The sequence below is a fragment of the Phyllostomus discolor genome, chromosome 15 (genome assembly GCF_004126475.2).
Source record: "Phyllostomus discolor isolate MPI-MPIP mPhyDis1 chromosome 15, mPhyDis1.pri.v3, whole genome shotgun sequence".
Classification (NCBI taxonomy): domain Eukaryota; kingdom Metazoa; phylum Chordata; class Mammalia; order Chiroptera; family Phyllostomidae; genus Phyllostomus; species Phyllostomus discolor.
Window position 1 is genome coordinate 9935173 of NC_040917.2, and position 18847 is coordinate 9954019.

Here is an 18847-nt window from a genome sequence, read left to right on the forward strand (position 1 = left end):
GGTTCCTTTCAGAAACCACGAGATCATTACTGTGAAGCCACTTTGCACCCAAGGTTCCTCAGCTTACCTCTTTGCCTCTGAAGGAGGCTCAGCTCAAGGGGGAGGCAAGGTTTTCACGGTGCAGAGGCAGAAAGTCTGCTTCTGGGAGGGGGGGGGGCGGCGGGGCGTCCTAGGAGGTGGCCAGACACGAACCACCTAGCCTGTCCGCCGTCCTGACGCTCCGTTGTTTGCGCGTTCGTTTCCGGGTATCAGGGGGATAAGCACAAGCGAGGGGCGATGGGCAGAGCGCCCCTGGAAACGCTGCCGTTGCGCTCTCACAGCGGGGCGGAATTATTTGCTTCCTAAGCATGTCATCTGCCTCCCGCAGGTCTGTTGTTACTGTATCTATCCTCTCTCTCCCGTTGTCTGGCCTTCTGCAAGAAACTTCCCATCTCCGTGCCCTGTTTCCTACATCTGATAAATTAATTAATAATAATATCTCATCGGATTGCTGGGAAGATTAAAGGAGATAATAAAGGTAATAAAGCTGTTAGAATAGAGCTTACTCTGCTGAGCACTATTATTCAGTATTATCTCCAATACTGTGGTGGTTAACCTTTTCTGTATATCCACATAAGGTTTTTATTATCGTTTTGATTTTTAGTCAAGGATCAGGTCTCTCTTGTCTTTGGACTTTGAATGCAGGCTGTGTGAATTCAATCGGAAAGATCGTGTGCATTTTAGGAGCAACTCTTAGCATCCGTTTAGGGATCCGTTTAGGGATCCAGTTTTGCACGGCGCCCCGCCTTGCTCTTCTGTCTCCAGCAGCGCGTCCTGCAAACCCGGAGCCGTCTCCAGCATGGCTGCCCTTCTGGTTCTTTGTAAGGCATCCTCCAGGTCCTCCTTGCGAGCCCGGGATTTCGCGTGCGCTCGGAGAGGCCGGCAGGGGGCGGTAGGCGGCTGTTTTCTGAGCTCCCGGGACTGTGCCTGCGACCCACCGACAAGTGCACCTCTTCCTGAGTTCCAAGCGCAGAAGATAGACACCTTCCCTGGCGTCGAGTTTACCGCGTACTTGGGCAAATTGCAGTTTAGGAGATGGAAAGCGGCATAGTGTAGTTGTTGAGAGCCTTGCAGTCCGACATACCTGTGAGGAGACACTTTACCTTGCACAGGTGGCTTAACCTCCCTTAGGCATGGTTTCTCCCCGTGTAAAAATAGGGGAGGACCCACCTTGCCCTCGCCCTCATGGGTTTGTTGGAAGAGTCGCTGCATGGCTGGTAGAGATCTTGGCCATGAAGCATGAGGGAAATGCCAGCTGTTATTACTCAGTGGGCACCGCGGCAATTTCAGGGCACCCCGGCCACTCACATGGATCTTTCCTCTCTCCTTTCCATGCACCTTCTTTTCTTCTTTCTCCCGCTCTGCTTTTCCTTGCTGCCTGTCACTGCTTGTCTCCAGGGCCAGGGACTGGCCCAATGCCCGCCGGGCCAGGGTGGCTGAGGAGGAGGGGCACGGAGGAGGCTGCCGGGCCATGCAAACCCTTGCCTCCGTCCCCTTCACATTTTAGATGCAGTTTCTAAACCCTATCTGGGCTCGGGGTCACTTGGGAGGAAGGCAAAATCAGCCACAGGCTTCTCACCGTACCACCAGCTCTCCCCCCAGCCAAGTATATGGGTTGTCAGCAAGATTTTTTTTTTAAATCCTCACCCAAGGATATGTTTAATGATTTCAGAGGGAGAGAGAGCAATTTCCACGTGAGACAGAAACATTGGATCCATTGCCTCCTGCACATGCCCCCAGTGGGGATTGAACCTGAAACCGAGGTGTGTGCTCCCACAGGAAATCGAACCCTCAGCCTTTTGGTGTATGGGATGACACTGCAACCAACCAAGCCACCCAGCCGGGGTGAGCTGTCAGCAACATTTAGAGCCCAGAGGAGTGTTCTGCATAGTTGGAAGCACAGACCAGGCAGTGCAGTGTGGACACACAGTGACCGGGCAGCTGTGGGCAGGGCTGCTGTAGGGGACAGGGAACCTGGAGGGGGCAAAGGCATAGCCCCACCTGGGTCAGAGGAAGGCGAGGCTGAGTGTCTGGGCTCTGCTCGAGGAAACCATTCAGGTCTGGGCTGAGGCTGGTGGTGCAACTCGGGACATATTGAGAAGCCCCCCTCCACCCCGTCCTGAAGGGAGGCTTGGTCTGGCCTGCAAGGGTGCTTTCTGTCCCCAGGGCTACATTTAGTTTGTTTCCATTTGAAACCTGCGATTCCTAGTGGAGGGATAAGTGTCCTGTGGGTAGAGTGACTGACTTGTCCTGGTTTTAGCCCCAAAAGTCCTAAGTCCCAGGAAATCTTTCTGTGCCAGGGAGGACTGACCCCCTCATGTGTGTAGTCCATACAGCTATAACCTCAGACGAGAGAGCTGTGTGGCTCTAGGGTATGACCCGGGCTCGAAGGAATCCTGCTCAAGAAGAAATAACCATGCTGCTTCCTCCTTCCACCAGAGCTGCTGTCGGCTTTCCTTGGGCATTCCTCACAGCTCCTAATGAGTGGGGGAGCCAGGCCAAGCCCCATCTCCCCGAGTTCAGCAGCGGGAGGGAGGGGTCGATGGTGACTCCTTCCCAAAGGGGATACCCTGGAATGGCTCCCTGTCTTCTCCCAGGAGCCCCTTCTTTAGCCCCAGCCCTCAGGAGCAGAGTGCTGGAGCTTGGTGCCCTGGCCTGCCCCCTCCCCACCCCAGAGCAGGCTGCAGCAAGCCCTTGCTGGGGAGCGGCTCGTGGACCTTTGCCTCTAATTGGCCACCTCTTCTGCACACAGCCACTTCCTCTGCCTGCAGCCGAACTCATAAAAAGCCGGGCTTTCTTCCATACCTTTGAAAAGTTCAAAGGAACCCATATCCTAGGGAGATCTGGCACGGACGGTCGGCACCTGGACCTGAGGGCACGGGGACCTCTGGGTGTCCCCTGCTCTGTGCTGCTTGTCGGTGTCAGGAGTGGGGAGGCCCAGCTCCTCCGAAGAGCAGCTCTGCTCTGTTTTATGGGATCAGGCTGTGCCCTTTGACCCTCCCCGCTTCTGGTGGCAGGAACCCTCGTGGCCACGAAACAGATGTCAAGCCCTTCTGAGAGCAAGTGGGCGATACAGCCGCACTCAGCGACAGGGAGCCGGCCAGCTCCACTGACTGCCTGCACAGCTCTGGGCCTGCCGCGCACCTGCTCTTCTACGGGGCCCTGGCCCTGTGTTTGCCCGGGGCGGTGGAGCACAGGGGGGCCTCTCTGAGCCCGAGGCCCAGGTGTATTTAGGTGGGGAGCAGGCTTGCAGGCTCTTGGCCACAGCTCTTGGGCATTGACCGAACTTGGTTCCTCCCCAGCATCCAAGCTGGTGAGGCTTGTGCATAAACCTCTTAAATGCTGAGGCTCCAGACCACAGGAGAGTTTGGATCGGAGAATGGAACAGCTCTGTGCCCTTTCTCTACCTGTCGGTGGCACTTTCGGAGCGCTCAAGAAATGCTTATTGAGTGGGGGAATAAACTGTTACGGAACAGGAAACCGAGATTCTTGGTTTAGTTATGTAAAGGTAACCACAAGCAGGATGGGGCTAGATGGGGATGGGAAAACTCATTTTTAATACTCTTTCCTCTCCCTAGTGACTGCCTCTGTCCTCTATTGCCTGCCAAACCCGGTGGCAGATGAGTAAGACACGCTGATGGAGTCGCAGGGATGTGCACAGGGGAGGCTGGCCACCTGCCAGTCCCTGTATCCTGCCTTTTGTCCCTCGGCCCTGCCTCGACCCTGCAGGGGCCAGATCACCTTGGAATGGCTCCGTGTGTCAGGGGTCCAGATCCCAGGCCCTCTGGGTTTTCCTTTCCTCCCCGACGGAGCCCCTCCTGCAGCCGATGAGCAGGCGCGTGACGTCTGTGTCCATGTGATTCATGGCATCGTGGGCTGGAGTGTCTTCACATCTCCAGGATCTAGATCACTCAGGATGGAGGGGAGGACCAGTCTGTCCCCTTTCCCCAGCACACACATGCATACCCATGCACGCAAATACATATGCACACACGCACATAAACACACCCATGCACACACGTGCAGACCCACCCACACACACAAGTGCACACACACACGTAGGTACAGTTGACCCTTGCACAACACAGGGTTGAACTGTGTGGGTCTGCTTATACGTGGGTTTGTTTTTTCAGTAAACATGCAGTCCGCCCTGTGTATCCTTGGGTCTCACATCCGTGAATTCAACCAACCACAGATCGAAAGCAGTACTTTGATCTGCTGTTGGGAGACTGGCTGCAGAGGGCTGGCTGTATGTGCTGCTTTGTGTTATTTTGTACGAGAAACTTAAGAATTTGCATATTTTCGATATCTGAAGGGGGTTCCTGGAACTACATTTCTGCAGATACTGATGGATGACTGTCATTAAATTTTGAAGGAGCCAAAACTTGCACATAGATTTCCACACTGCACGGGGGCTGGCACCCTTAACACCTGCATTGTTCAAGCATCTGCTGTGCACACACACACAGAAACACACATGTACACAAACACACACACACTACACCCCTGCCCTTTGCCCCATGCACCCTCCCACCAAAGAAGCGGCTGGGCTATGAGAGAAGACATCAACTTTTCACCTGGACTTAATCACAAGATGCAGTACGACAATTATTCTGTAGGAGTTTTCAATGGACGTCTGACCTAAATTCCTCTAAGTTTTACTGATAACAATAGTTTACATGCTGTAAAAATAGACGTTCTTTTTATTATTTGCAGTTCTGACATGTGGTCATCCGCTCCAGGCTTAAAGAGCTGGAGGCAGCAATATCCCTGAAGGCTTTTACGATGGTACTTATTCGCTTGCCTCTCAAACCCATCTCCTAAGTGCTGCTCCAGTGCAGGCCCCGCCAGCCCTGCCAGGGCTGTGCATGTCATCACCCAGTTCCCCGTTAACGTTAACGAGGTGTGAATGCAGCTTCTCCAGCACACGGGTGATCTGGCAGCATCTCGGATTGTAGTCAGCTTTGTGCCGACGAGTCACCCTGCTGGCCAGGCCCAGGGTCTCCCCGCAACGTGGGAGGGGGATTCTGAGCTGCTGGTCCGGCCCCCTGACCAGCCTTCACCCTTCATGGGGGTAAAGGGCTTTTGCTGTCACAATATGATGAAGGGAACCTGTCAGACTGGTTCTGTCGCTCTGGGTGCTAGGAGCTTGGAGTCACCGCTTGCTCGCTCTGCCCCTCGGTCTGCCCCTCGGTGCTCCTGGGACGAGGGCACCGCGGACGTGTCTCCCAGGGCCCTTGTGAGGAGCGGATGAGATATCTTGGTAAAACATCAACACTGACTGTATCAGCTGCAGCCGTCACCCACTAATGAAATTAATTTGGTGAGTCACGACCAGCATAAAAATGAAATGAAATAGAACAGATATTGGATGTGGGGTTTATGTTGGGGCTGATGGAGATTCTTTTCTGTTTAAAAAACTTTATTTGTATTGTTTTCTCTTTATTTTGATTGTTGACACGGTTACAGATGTCCCCATTTCCCGCCTCCCCCCAGCCCCGCCCCCTCCCTCTGGCCATCCCCACGTTGCCGTCTGTGTCTGCCGTGATGCGTGCATGCTCATTGGCTGCTCCCTCCCCTTCTTCCATCCAGTGCCCTGATGGAAATTCTTCAAGTTCCAAAATGGGATGGTCGCCCAACTCTGGAAATACACTAAAAACGATTGAGTCTTGCACTTTCTGTGGATGAATTCTGTGGTAGGTAGATTTGTTCTCAGTAAAGCTATGTGTACGAAGATTAGCAAGCCCTAAAAGAAATCCATCGAGCTCTGTCTTTCAGAGTATGCACTTTATTGTGGTGTGTTCGATTCCAATTCAAAGGTTACATAAAAAAAACTAGAGTAGAATAGTCATATGCAGTGAGAGGAAGCATTGTTTTAATGACATGTATGTATAAATGTGTCTCCGTGTGTGTGTGTGTGTGTGAGTGTGCTGGGCTGCAGTAAAAATGTGTGTCTTGTTGTGGGTTGTTGCCTAAAATGTTTAGGCCCATGAGCCCACCCCTCCCAGTCCTCGTAGGTCTTCACCGTGGTGGTCACTACACCCTCCCTTCTCTTCCTTTCCAGAAGCACAGAGCTCGCCCAAGTGCAGGCCCTGACCTTCAGGTCAGGCCTATTTCTGGTGCAGGGGAGCAGGATGCCCATGACTAGCTGCTCGAGGCCCCTTTGAGGGCATGAACACACATGCACACACGCCTAGACACCTAGTTCAGCCAAGCTCCCTTTCCCAGTTACATAGACCCCTCGCCCCGAAAAGGGCGGACAGATAGCTGGCCTACCCCCAAAGGAGGTGTGTCTCCAGGCTTCCGGTTTGGGCGGCATGCAGTGTTTGTGTTCCGGCGCTCCCTACTCCACGCCTTCCCTTTTCCACTCGGTGCAAATACCGGGGCTGAGGGTTTCACCGAGCTGCCTGCGTGCGGGGACCTGGGAGGGGTTGACCCGACAGGCAGAGGGCTCCCTAGCCCCTTCCTCCTTTAAGAGTGAGAGCAAGTGGGGCTTGTCGCAGGGCCTGGAAACATAGTCACAAGGCTGTGGGTGTGGGTGCTCGGAGGGTGGGGTCTCAGCCACCGCTGCCGCCACCACCAGGACTCGCGTGAACTGTGGCTCCACTGGGGTAAGTGGATGAAGCCATCAAGTGCCCGGGGACCGTCTGAGGATGACCAAATTGCAAATAGCCTTGAGGTGACGCTCTTTCACCAGGGATGAATGCATGGTGTTTCTGTTGCTTCTGGGCGGTTCTGTTTGCCTTTGGCTGTCTGCCCACATGACAGCTTTCCTGTCACGACCCCCAGAGGGGGCTGCACGGATGTGTTGGCCGCAAGGACCACGTTGCCATGAGACATGGCAGCTGTCTCCTCACTGGAGTCTGGGAAACCCGGGAACTGGCGGAAGAGTTATGAGAATTTATTCTGGTTTTGGAAGTTCTGGGTTCAAATCCCACTTCGTGTCGTAGAGGAAGACAGCTACTAACTTGGGGCCACATGACAACGGATTTGGGACGGAGGGTCAGCCTCTGATCATAAGTAGCTGCCCTGGGAGGGCTCTGCCAACTCTTTCAGATGAGCAAGCGTGGGTGTTTTACATTTTTAAAACTTTTTTAACTTGTGATTTTATTTTGTTTTTACCAAGTAGATGGTAGAGAGTTGAGGCAGGAGTTAGGCCCCAGGCCTTGGCGTCTACCTGTGCAGGGAGAATCCTGTCTCTCCGCCTCTCACCTGCAGCCTGGCCTTTTGCCTCTGTGGCTACATCTGCACAACAACAGCACCTCGCTCAGAACGTTTTTTATTGTGGTAAAATGTGCATGTCATAAAACGGATCGTCTTAACTGTTTTTGAGTGCGCCGTGTGATGCTACTAAACACATTTGTACTCTTGTGCTAACATCACCACCATCCGTCTCCAGAATCCTTTTGTCTCCTAAAACTGAAACCATTCACATTAAACATCCACTCCCAGTTCCCCATATCGCCCGGCTCCTGGCCACCAGCATTCTGCCTCCCCACCCCCCGCCCCCGCTGTGAATCTGCCCTCTCCCTGGGCGCCTCATGTAAGTGGAGTCACACTGTATTTGTCCTTTTCTGACTGGCCTATTTCCCTTAGCACAGTGTCCTCAAGGTTCATCCATACTGTAGCATGAGTCAGAATCCCCTTCCTGGTTAAGGCTGAATAGTAGCCCATCATGTGGATGGACCACGTTTTGTTGATTCATTTATTCATCAGTGAACACATGGGTTGTTTTCACCTTTTGGCTCTTGCGAGTGATGGTGGTGATGCTGTGAACAAGGGTGTGCAAATACCTGTCTGAGCCCCTGCTTTACGTCCCCTTTGGGTCTGCACCCCAAGGTGGGGCTCCCAGGCCATACTGTGATTTTCTGAGAAATTGTTCTGCACGGCGGCCACACTATTGTATGTCTCCCCCAACAGTGTGTGGGGACGCCAGTTTCTCCACATCCTTGCCAACACTTGTTATTCTCTGTCTTTTTAAAAAATGAGCCCTGCAGCGTTTTATTTTTAAAGGTCAGACGAGAGAATGTATGGAAAGCACGTAGTGCAGTGCCGGGCTCAGTGAAGGAGAGCTGCTTTTCGTATCCCTGGCTCCGCTTCTCTTTCTGTAGGAGCCGACGACATGATGACTTTCTCAGAGCGCACCGAGGCCTGGCCGTCACTGCACAGGTCACGGGCCCTGGGGCTCCAGGGGTGCGGACTTGGGTAGGAATGGCAGGTTCAGCTCCACTCTGGAAAGGCCCTGTGTGGCTTGGGTTACGTCGAATTTGAGGTTTCCGAGGGGGCAGCATGATTTTTAGGGCACCTTGGAATGGGAAGTCCACCTGTGTAGCCTCCTAGAGCCTTCTCCCTGGGTTCCCACCGCCTCACTGGCTTTATCACCTGGCCTAGCACACGGGAGGTCTCTGTGTATAAAGGAGTGAGTGTTGCGTACACCCCATGAACTCTTCTAAGAAAAGGCATGGTGATTAAGCACAAGGCTTTTCTCTGAATTATTATAAAAATGTGGGAAAACCACTCTATGTAGCATTTCATCAGTTTGCTTAGTAAGAGAACCTTTTACATGAAATAACTAGTGCAATGAAAAACGGTCTTTATGTTCTTGAATGAGGCTGCATTTGGGACCAAAGGACAAAGGGAGCTCAACTTGAGACAGGAAGATGGCTGACTTGAATGGTATTTACCCTGGAACATTCCAGAAGAGGACTCGAGGCGGGGGACCAACAACGGACTCTGTGTGCATGGCACGTCTCAGCCAGGCGTTGGGTGGTGGGTTCTGCTCCGTCCTTTGCTCCTGCAGCCCAGGCCATGCCTTGCAGCTCAGATCCCTGCACCGCATCCGCTGGGCGGGCTTATGCCGGGTCCGGGAAAGAGGAAGCCAGACAAGTGATTTTGGATTAGAACCTGGAAGGATCCAGTAATGTTAAAAAAAAAGTGTTAAAAAAAGAGATAAAATCTTTCTCCAGTCTGGAATTACGCTCAGAAGATTCAGGATAATTCTTACTGGTCATGCTTCTATCAGCTCGCTAGTCCCTTACCTTCTGTTTGAAAGCAAACTAAAGTGTAATATACATATATATATTACACTTTAGTGTGACACTTATATATATATAAAAGTGTTACTTGAATTTTGATTCTCCTTAAAAGAACTGGTTGGAGGACCCTTTGTTATTATTACATGCCGCATCTATCTATGTGCCTGTGTGTCCACCTGTCCCTATTGCACACACACGTTATCTGTGCCTGTGGGAATGCACACCAGTTTTGTGCAGTGGTAGCTTATAAAATTGGGGTGGCCTTTTTAAAGGAAAAAAATACAGAGAACCTTACTTTTCAAGATTTGCCAGAGACATGGCTGCAGAACGCACTGCTCAAGCCCCTCCCAGGTCCTGGCCTGAGGCCTGAGCCTTGCTGGCTTCTGGGGAGCCTTCATACAGACCTGTGGGACCCGCTGTGAGGAACCCCATGCTCCAGGCCCCCTGCAAGGTGCTCCCTCTTCACCCGCTTTGCCTGGATGTGCTTGGGTTCGAATGGGGGTGATGGGGATGGCAGCTAGGACTGGGTCCTCCCTCCAAGTCCACGGACCCTCCCATCTTTACTAGCCTACTCCAAGGCCAGGAAAAGCATTTTCTTAGGAGCAACTCCAAATGCTTTGGGCTGGAAGTAGAACGATGAGAAAAACAGCAACAATGGCAGGAGTGGGAGGGAAAAGAAAAAAGGGGGAGAGGGGAGCAAGTGGGGGAGAGGGTGGCCGCGGAGTCTTTTCCTTATAGGTGTGGGTGGAAACTGAAGAGTCAGCGGTTTCGGGCTGAGCTGACAATGTCTCTCCTTGGGATCAGGAGCTGGAGGAGGCCGCAGGGAGGCTGAATTATTCATGCAGAGGAAGTCGGCTGGCTCACTTCTGGGAGCCCCCCCTCCGGCCCAGTGCAAATGCGTGGTTCCAAGTGAGCTAGGTTGTGCGGCTGCAGCTCGTGTCTCTGGGGCATAACTGTGTCTCTGTCTTTCCCGGAACTCTGGGAAGTAGCCCGTCCGGGGCACAGCACGCACAGATGGACCTCGGCCACCTGCAGCTCTGCTCTGCTCTGCTCTGCAAGGGTGGTCAGGAATGAATGTAACAGCTAGATGTCTGTCTTCCAGGTCAGGGTCTCCTCTCTCTGTCCTGTCCTTGTCGGTGTGTCCACTTGTGTCCTTGGAGGTGCAGGATCTGTGCTCGGGAGAGGAGAGAGAGCAGAGAGGCCCAAACGCAGGGGTCCACGCCAGGAGCTTGGAGGGAGACCAGGGGAATGTTCTAGGTAACAGGGACACAGCATCTAAATGCCATGTGTGGGGAGCTCGGATCGGGTCCTGGGTCAGGGACAACAGTGGTAAAGGACATTGTTGGACAGTTGAAGAAGTCTATAGGGATTAAAGAATAGATAATAGTATCAGTTTTGTATTTCCTGAACTTGAAAGTTACACTGCTATTATGTAAGAGAATATCCTTATCTTAAAAAAATGCTTAACTAATTAAGGGTAAAAGGAAACGAAGTCCCTGCAACTTGTTTTCAAATGGTTCAGGAAATAATAACAATGTATGTAAACATACATACATGTACGGCTGTCTACAGACAGAGAAAGCAGAGGCAGTTAAATGTGAACACGTGGTGAATAAGGGCTATAAAGGAGACCTTGGCACTACTCCTGAACCGTTACTCTAATGTCTGAGATTATTCAACATAAGAAGTTACAAAATGAAAAAGCAGACGGTAGGCGTTCTTAGGACCAGGTTTCCTGGGGTGCGTTTCCCAGGTGTCTGTGCTAGACTCCCCGGGGTCTTTCAGGCAGCGAGTCAGGGGTTCCACCCACGGGAAGTCTGCCCCAGCAGGTTTGGGGCAGGCCTGGGGACATGTGTTTTCCACAAGCACCTGCGAAGGATTCTGATTCAGGAGGCCAGCAGCTGCCTCTTTAAGAAACACTCTCTCCTCCAGGAAAATGTGCGCACAAAGCAGCCTCTCCCTCCCCTGCCTCTGCTGTCTCAGCCCAGTGCTGTGCTAGCCCCCTGCAGACAATCCTGGAGAGGCAGGAGCCGGGGCTAGGCACCCATGCATGCTCCCTGGCAGTCCCGGTTAACTGGACCTCCGCTCTTCCCCGTGTCTCTTCGCTGACACCACAGACAAGATGTCCCCAGAGATGGCCTCAGAGCCACTCAATCCTCCCAGAAACCTCGAGGCTCCAGCAAGGGCTGCGGAGATGACAGCTAGGGGGCTGGTGCAGCTATCTGACATTCGTAAATGGTGCTCTTCGTAAAGGGGAGGCGGGGAATCTGGGAGCGGGTACGAGCTTGCGGATAATGGAAAAGACAAGTGCGAGGCGGGAGGGCGGAGCACAGAAGGCGGGGGAGGTCTCATTTGTTCTCCAAATATTTCATGGGTGCTGCAGGTGCACCAGGCGCTGAGGGCACATCCTAGCAGGTGTTAGTTACGATGTTGTGATTTGCTTTGATGGGACTCCCGGCCCATCCGTTCGTGAGCCTGCATGGTGTTCCATTGTACAGGTGACCTGGGTTTTAGTCATGGTTGCCTGTCCCTGGCTGTTCAGGTTGTCTCCAAACGTTTCCCATTGTAATGCAGGTGACAGTGTAGTGCAGGGTAAATGACTAAAGGTAGCATCATTGAGTGAAAGGATCTGAGCTCTGGTAGTTTTGGTGGATACTCTCAGATTTCTTCCCACTGAGGTTCCAGTCGACAAGGCCACCCGCCATCTATAACTGCTTATTTTATCCCATCCTTGCCACCTAATAGATGACCATTTTTTTTGACATTTACGATTTTATAGGTGAAAGAAATGGTGCCCCCTTTTTAATTCGCAAGCGTTCATTTGCCTTTGTTTTACTATGAGTGCATTTGAACGTATTTTCATGCTTGAATCTATGTTCATTTCATCATGGAGGACCTCCCTCTTCCCCAGTCTATTGCTCTTTTTCTATTGGGTTATGTTTTTTTTCCTTTTCTATTGTAAAGGAGTTCTTTATATACGTAGTGATGTCAGTGGCAAAACGTTTTTTTCCAGCTTGTCGTTTGACTGTTAGCTTTACTTACGCTGGCTTTTGCTGTGCAGACTCTGAAACATTGGCATGTAGTTGAATAGGCCAGTCTTTTCTCCTATGGCTTCTATTTTGTTTCATAGTTAAAAGTGTATTTTTAATGCCAAGATTATTTTAAAAAATGATCTTATAGTGTCTTCTAATGCTTTCTTTTTTTTTGTTGTATTAGAAATTTAAATCCAGCTCCCCCTGGGAGACTCAGTTGGTTGGCGTGTCATCCGGTGAAGCAAAAGGTTGCAGGTTCGATGCTTAGTCTGGGCGCTGAGAGGAGGCAACCCACTGATGTTTCTCTCTCACATCAGTGTTTCTCTCTCCCTCTGTACTTCCTCTCTTTCTAAAGTCAATAATAAAAAATATCCTCGGGTGAGAATTGAAAAGAGTTTAACTCGATACCGCATTTATCCGGGTGGAAGATGTGAAGTGTGAATTCCACCTCGTTTTCCCACAGACGGCTGCACCCATCACCTCTCCTGCGCTGCCCTGAGGCGCTGCCCTCCCACACGCTGCATTCTCATCTGCCCTTGGGCTTATTTGTAGACTTTCAATCCCGTCCCATCGCTCTGCCCACCTATTTTTCATCAGGACCACACGATTTCAATAATTACAACATGTCAATATTTGCCTGGGCTAACCCATTGTTTTTCTTCTTTTTCAGAAATGTCCTGATTGCTTTGCCCACGTATTTCTATGATCTTTAGGATTGGCTTACCTAGTTAAACGATCTCATTAGTATTTGATTTGGATTATTTATTATTTATATAGTAATTTGGGAGAGAAATGACATTTATGATGTTTCCTTGTACAAGAATGTAATAGGTCATTTTTTCCCCTCAGGATATTTTTTGTGTCCTATAGTAACATTTAATTTTTATATAGATTTTTAGATATAGATTTTTATATAGATTTTAATTTATTTCTTGAGTTTATTTCTAGGTAGTTTTTTTACTTTATTTATTTTTAATACATTTTATTGATTATGCTATTACAGTCGTCCAATTTCCACCCCTCCCCCTTCACCCTGCACACTCTCTCCCACCTGCATTCCCCACCCCCCTTTAGTTCATTTCCGTGGGGTATACATATAAGTTCTTTGGCTTCTACATTTCCCATACTATTCTAACCTCCCCCTGTCTATTTTCTACCTACCATCTATGCTGCTTATTCCTTGTATGTTTTCCCCCTTTATCCCTCTCCCATTCCCTCGCCGATAACCCTCCATGTGATCTCCGTTTCTGTGATTCTGTTCCTGTTCAAGTTGTTTTCTTAGTTTTTTTTTTTTTTTTTTAGGTTTGGTTGTTGATAGTTGTGAGTTTGTTGCCTTTTCATCTTTCATATTTTTTATCTTCTTTTTCTTAGATAAGTCCCTTTAACATTTCACATAATAAGGGCTTGGTGATGATGAACTCCTTTAACTTGACCTTATCTGGGAAGCACTTTATCTGCCCTTCCGTTCTAAATGGTAGCTTTGCTAGGTAGAGTAATCTTGGATGTAGGTCCTTGCCTTTCGTGACTTGGAATACTTCTTTTCAGCCCCTTCTTGCCTGCAAGATTTCTTTTGAGAAATCAGCTGACAGTCTTGTGGGAACTCCTTTGTAGGCAACATTCTCCTTTTCTCTTGCTGCTTTTAAAATTTTCTCCTTATCTTTAATCTTGGGTAATGTAATGATGATGTGCCTTGGTGTGTTCCTTCTTGGGTCCCACTTCTTTGGGACTTTCTGAGCTTCCTGGATGTCTGTCTATTTCCTTTGCCAGATGGGGGAAGTTCTCCTTCATTATTTTTTCAAATAAGTTTTCGATTTCTTACTCTTCCTGTTCTCCCTCTGGCACCCCTACGACTTCTATGTTGGAATGTTTAAGGTTGTCCTGGAGGTTCCTAAGCCTCTCCTCATATTTTTGAATTCTTGTTTCTTCATTCTGTTCTGGTTGACTGTTTATTTCTTCCTTCTGGTCCAAACCAGTGATTTGAGGTCCTGGTTTCTTCCCCATCACTGTTGGTTCCCTGTATATTTTCCTTTATTTCACTTTTCATAGCCTTCATTTTTTCCTCTAATTTGCAACCATACTTCAACCAATTCTGCGAACATCCTGATTACCAGTGTTTTGAACTGTGTATCAGATAGGTTGGCTATCTCTTCATTGCTTAGTTGTATTTTTTCTGGACCTTTGATCTGTTCTTTCATTTGGGCCATATTTTTATTTGGTCTCAGTGTGCCTGTTATGTAGTAAGGGGCAGAGCCTTAGGTATTGGCCAGGGCGGGGCAATCACGTTGTGTTGTGGTGCTTTCTGTGGGGGAGGGATCCGAGAGGGCACAGTGCTGCTTGCTCTGCTCTAGGCTGGCTTTCAGTCACTTCCCCTGCTGCCCACAAGCAAATTGGGTCCTTCTGGTGCTGATACCCAGGTGGATGGGTTTGTGTATGTTCTAGGACCCTGTGGGTCTCTCCAACAGGGAGAGTTTCTCCTGCCACCTCAACCCCCACAGGTCTTTCCAGTCAGAGGTTTGGGGCTTTATTTCCCTACAGTGGAACCCTGGGTTGTGGGTTCTGTCTTGCTCCCCAGTTGTTCCTCCCAGTTTATCCACACATGAATGTGGGACTGCCTGCTCCACCAGCCACTGCCTCACCCACCCAGGTTCTCTGGCCGCCTTCTTGCAGTGAGTCCTCTCTGATTGGCTGCCTGTCTCTGCCCCTCCTCCCGGTCTGGATGAATATTTCTCCTTTAGCTCCTTGATGGTTGGACTTCCATACAGTTAAACTTTCTGCTGGTTCTGTTTGCTTTTTGTTTTTAAATTTGTTGTTGTCCTTTTAGTTGTGTGAGGAGGCACAGTGTGTCTACCTACGCCTCCATCTTGGGTGGAAGTCTATTTCTTCCACCCAAGCACTATTTTTTCTGTTGTAAATTTCTTTTCTTTAATACATCTTTTGATTGTGATTAGTTTGTATTGGAGGATATTGAGTTAATTATTCTGTGTATTCGTTTACAATTCAGCCCCCTTACTGAATTTTCTTCATGTTTGTGAATAGGAAACACTGAGTGGGAGTTTTAATAATTAGAAATTGGTTTCCCCCTCTTCCTTTTAGTAGTTATTCATGGGCTAAATTTTTTCTCTAGTCCTGTTCAATTCAAGCTTTTTTTGCAAGTGACTAATGATGAGTACCCTTGGCTTTGACAGAACTCATTAACTGATTCTTTATGAATGTCCCTCCAGTTGTACTGGTGTGTTAGGGGTTTTATATTATTTATGTTGATGTCAGTATTTTTGTCAAATCAGCAAAAATGAAATATTTGTCTTATGAATTCTATGATTCACTCCTCTTTACTAGCTGAATTGTCAAACACTACAGGGACCTATTTATCACAGTTCATTCCTTCTAGTAGAAATCTGTTCCTTCCTGTCTAACAAGTTACTGCTCCGGGGATGGTCTGACATTTCTCTTGGTTACAGTTTATTTCCTGATCTCAGAACAATTTCTAACAATTTCGTTGCTTCTACCTGTCACTTTGGTTTCATATTCCATTCATTTGTATTTGGACTTTCTCTCAGTTTTTTAGTAGATAAATTTGAAGATGAGGAGATAAAAACCTTTTCACATATGTACAAATCAGGAATCTGTAACTATGTTCCAAAACAGCTTTCAGTGGCAGATATAATGGCATATTTAAGCTTTAATAAGCTTTTAACAGACATTTTGTGTTTCTTTTGTGTTGTGATTTCTCTTCCCTGTATTTAAACTAGTGTTTACTCCTGTTTCAGGGCTTGAATAGTGCCTTTCTGGGACCCTGTTGTTAGCTGGGGACTCACTCAGTACGGGTTCAGCAGTTTGCAGTCACTCCCGTGTCTGTCTAATCAGTTCTCGCCAGTGTCCTGCTGGGGGCTGGCCCCCGGGGGGGTCTTCCTGCCAGTCCTGTGGGGACACAGGAGCCCGTTCTGTGGTCACCTGCTCTGAGCCAGAGTGGAAAGGGACGGTGCTCTTCCCTGACTGTGGTTACGATGTCTTTGCAGATATTCAACATTTGCTTAGTCCAGTGTGGCCACGGCTGCCCCCACCAGCGTGAGGGCTTGGCTAGCCCTGCGGGTTCTCTGCAATCGTCTGTGCTTTCTCCAGGCTCGAGACTGGGTCTGAGGCTTGTTTAGTGACCCTGGGAAGTTTCTTCCCGGGGCCTTGGCATCTTCACCTATGAAAAGGGGATGCAAAGCTCCATGAACCCAATGTCCTTACCAGCTCTCATATTCAATGGCGTAAGTACAGTATAGAGCACAGTACATGTGTGAGTCTTTGGTGCCTCGGGGCCAATTGCCAGTCAGCCTCACCAGCAAGGCAGCATGGTATGGGGGTCCCAACCTGGATGTCGGAGTTGGGTTCCCTGCCGCCCCCTCACATAAGCCATACGAACTTCGGCAGTTTCCTCAAACCCTGTGCCTTGGTTTTCTGTCACTTTTTGTGGTTTTTCTCATATAGATCTTTACATGTTTTGTTAGACTTAGGTACCTAAGTATTTCATTGTTTGGAGTGCTAGTGTAAACGGTACTGGGTTTTTAGTTTCAAATTGTGCTTGTCCCATATATAAGAAAGCGATTGACTTTTTGTACATCAGCCTTCAGTTTGCAACCTTGCTATAATTGCTTACTGGAAGTTTTTGTTGTTGATTTTTTCAGATTTTCTACATAGAGAGTCATATCACCTGTGAGCAAAGAGAGTGTTATTTCTTCCTTTTCAATCTTATGCTGTTCCCTTCCCTTCCCCTCCCCCTCTTCCCCCTCCCCTCCCCCCTCCCCTTCCCTCCCTTCCTTCCATCTTACGCTTTACTTTTCTTTTTTTTTTTTTCTTATTGCATCAGCTAGGACTACCAGTACAATATTGAAATGGAGTGGCCCCGACCAGTATGGCTCAGTTGGCTGGGCGTCATTCTGGAAAATGAAAGGTGGATGGTTCAATTCCCGATCAGGGCACAGGCCTGGGCGGAGGGTTCAGTCCCCATTTGGGGAGTGTATGAGAGGCAACCAGTTGATGTTTCTCTCTTGCATTGGTGTTTCTCTCCCTCTATTTCTCTCTCCCTTCTCCTCTCTCTGAAAATAAATAAACAAACTCTAAAAAAAGAGTGGTAAGAGAAGATCATTATGTTTTAAGTGGAGACAATAATTTGATCTACCCGGTGGGAGTTTTTTGAGGCTAAGAAATTAGTGCACACGGAGTGCTTAGATGAGAGCTGGAAGTGAGTGAGTGCTATGCAAATGTTTGTGAAAGAAATAAATTACTCAGGTCAGGGCACCCTCTGCCCGGGTGACCCCTAGGCTTGTTAGGTGACTTCTCCACCGCAGGGTGCTCAGGTCGGCTGAGAGAGCTGGGGTTTGGGGACGCGGGCATTGGGTCCAATGAGCCATCGCTGGCGTGGTTGCTTTTCCTGATCATTGGTTTTCTTGCCCGACCTGAGCATTGCAAGGCCAAGAAGTGACAGAGGCTCGTGACAAAAACTCTCCATTGTTTCCAATTTAATTACAGCTGAAGCCCGAGCCCCTTTCCTCACTTCATTTACTGTGGTTACACCTGCGTGCTCCGTTTCACCTTCCAGCTTTGAGGTCAGCCTCCGAGTGCCCTGGAACCAACCCTCCCGGGGAGGGCAGTGTCTGTACTAATTTTGCTCCAGTACGAGCTCTGGGGCCACAGGGAGACCTGACTGCAGGCGCCACAGCTGGGCCTTGGCACGGACAGCCCCCAGGCCTGCCCTTGAGCTCCTGCAAGGTGCCACTGAAGTGGGAGTGACGGCTCCGCTACCAGCAGCTTGGAGCTTCTCTCTAGTATCAGAGGACTAGAGGTCCTGTAAATGACCTTGACCTGAACGCTGCCAGCACATCCCTAGGGTCGTTTGGCAAAGTCAGCTCTCCTACATAAACCCATCCTGGGTAGAAAGAGAGGTGCCCTGGCCTGAGCTAGGACTCGCATCCTAGCCGAGTGACTTTCTTTCTGACCATGGAGTAGTCACCCAGTCTCCCTGGGCGGGGGGGTGCCTGTTTGGGAAGCCTATTTCTCAAACAGCCACTGAGAAGCCACTGAGTCCCCGAGTCGCAGCGAGGAGCTGACTGTGTCCAGAGTGGCTCCTGCTAATGCTGCCGAGACAGGGAGACCGAGAATCCCTCTCTCTCCCTCCTCCCCTCACTCCCTCAGGAGGAATGGGTCACCAGCATGAGAGTCAGAGAGAGACAGAAAATTCCTACTTAAGAGAGCGTCTTCAGAAAGGACTTGTCAGTTATGTGGTGGGGTCCTTAGGTATCCCCTGGGCTCTGTCTTTAGATTGCACTGTCACGGGCAGCCGCCAGACAGGGACAGCTATGCGGCAGGCCCGATGCGGAGGGGTTGAGAAGGCTAATAAGTTAGAACTCTTGTGCGTAGAACCACAGAGGATGCAGCCAATGACTCTACAAGAGTGCCGTTTGCGATCTGACACCCCGAAGGCAGCTGTGATTTTCTGTGGTTCAGTGGGAGCCTGGCCAGGAATACATCGCTGCAGCCTCTTCATGGGAAAAAAAAATAATCCTGCCCTGGATCCTTTAACACTTCCAGTGCCTGCTGGCCAGACCTGCCCATCTGGAGTACAGCTCCTTCCCGAAGCTTGGAGAACAGAACCTAAGGAAGCAGGCAGAAGAGTGGGCAAGGCTGGTGTTTGATGTTCGTGCTGTAGCAGATGGGAAGGAAGGGCTGTCTGTCCCATGGAGTTCGAGACCCTCCTTC